The sequence below is a fragment of the Miniopterus natalensis genome, chromosome 1 (genome assembly GCF_054644295.1).
Source record: "Miniopterus natalensis isolate mMinNat1 chromosome 1, mMinNat1.hap1, whole genome shotgun sequence".
NCBI classification, from domain to species: Eukaryota; Metazoa; Chordata; class Mammalia; order Chiroptera; family Miniopteridae; genus Miniopterus; species Miniopterus natalensis.
The window spans coordinates 142,401,324-142,403,158 of record NC_142081.1 but is presented as its reverse complement, the minus strand read 5'-3'; the positions used below and the strand labels follow the sequence as shown (position 1 = coordinate 142,403,158).

The 1,835-nt window shown below is 39.8% G+C and overlaps 1 pseudogene; it reads left to right on the top strand.

Moving 5' to 3' along the window:
• The first annotated feature begins 485 nt into the window (after window positions 1–485).
• On the top strand, window positions 486–867 carry LOC148094426 (translationally-controlled tumor protein-like; annotated as a pseudogene).
• The last annotated feature ends 968 nt before the right edge of the window (window positions 868–1,835 follow it).

Genomic DNA, 1,835 nt, shown 5'->3' with positions numbered 1-1,835 from the left:
AGCACAAGATTATATGCCAGATGCTATAGGAGCCAAAAATGTAGAATTTATTTCTCCCAGGATATGAAGGGAAGTCTAGGAAAGGCTTCTATTATTTTTTAATTTACTTTTATTGTTGAAAGTATTACAGATGTCCCCTTTCCCCCCCCCATTCTCACACACACACACACACACACACACACACACACACCAGGAAAGACTTCTTAAAGGAAGTAGCAGGAGCTGAGTCTTGAAAGACAAGCCAAAGCCTGGCAACAAAGGAAAGGGAAATGAATTGTAGATAGAGGACATGGAATGTGGTAAGTCACAAGAGAACAGGCTACACTGAGGGATCTGAAGGTGGGGGTGCAGTCATGCCTCTCATGTCTCTCATGTAAAAACATTTTTTTCTGCCCACTCTCCCTCTGCCCCCCATCCCTCAGTTCTGCTCCAGCTGCACCTCACAGCTAAGCCAGTGCTGCCATCGTTTCCTTCCAGGTGCCATCATGATCGTCTACCGGGAGCTTATCGGCCACGATGAGATGTTCTCCAACATCTACAAGATCCTGAAAACTGCAGAGGGCCTGCGCCTGTGAAGGTGGAGGGGAAGGAAACCAGCTTTACAAAAGAAGCTTAGAAGAAGTCACCAAAGGTTACATAAAATTAATCCAAGAGAAACTTAAAGAACAGAGACCAGAAAGAGTAAAACCTTTCATGACAAAGCTATAGAACAAATCAAGCACATCCTTGCTAATTTCGAAACTACCAGTTCTGGATAGGTGAAAACATGAATCCAGGTGGTATGGTTGATCTGCTGGACCACCGTGAGGATGGTGTGACCCATACATGATTTTCTTTAAGGATGGTTTAGAAATGGAAAAATGTTAACAAGTTTTATAATTTGGCTCTATCACCAGTCACCATAACTGGCTGCTGTTTTTCATCTGCACACCAGGACTGGGACAAATGGGACTGATGGTATGTTGAGCTCTTCATTTATTTTGTCCCTGGTTCTTTTGGAACAGAGACATTGTTTATTTGTAAAAAACAAACAAACAAACACATGCCACGTAGGTTGTCAAAAATAAAATGCTTTTAAAGTCAAAAGGAAGCAAAAAAACTATTTTCTAAAATGCTGGGAGTGGTTTTGGCGGGAGTGGGGAAGGGGTGGGGAATTATAGATAGAAGTAGGACAAAACTAAAGAATAATTTATCTCAGTCTTTCTGAAAGTGAAGTTTCTGAACACTAGATTATCTGTGGTGGCTGTGAGGAAATGTAGGGTGGGTAGCCCATTGATTGAAGGGCACAGACACACTTGTGCTGGGAATGAATTGCTTAACTTTTTAGAAACTTACACAAAATATGTCTTTTCTATGACATTCCTTGTACCTCAGCTTCCAGCTGTTTTCGCCTATAGTTGGATTGGGCCCTCGCATTACACTTGTGCTCATTTTCTGTGCTCATTTGGACCTAACCTATCCAAAATGAAAGCAAGTAATAAAGAAAGCCATCCAAGTCGAGGGACCCCTAGAACTATGGATGAACTGTGTGTTTGGTGGTTAAAGAGCCATCTCTTCTTCAGCTCTCAAGTTGCCTATGGAAGGAACATTAACACAGTGGTGACATTAAGAAATATTTCTTATGGAAAAGGAAAAAATAAAATAATTTTTAAATACACAGTTTAGTCATTGTATGTGACTTTATCCACCATGTTTTGGTAAAAATAATGTGTTAGAAAGCAGAAATTAATTCCTTCATGGAGGTCACTAGAACTATTTTATCCAATTTTCTAAAACAAAAAAATTACCTGAAAACAGTGGTATAATAATTTATTTCTAAATGATTTGTACCAACA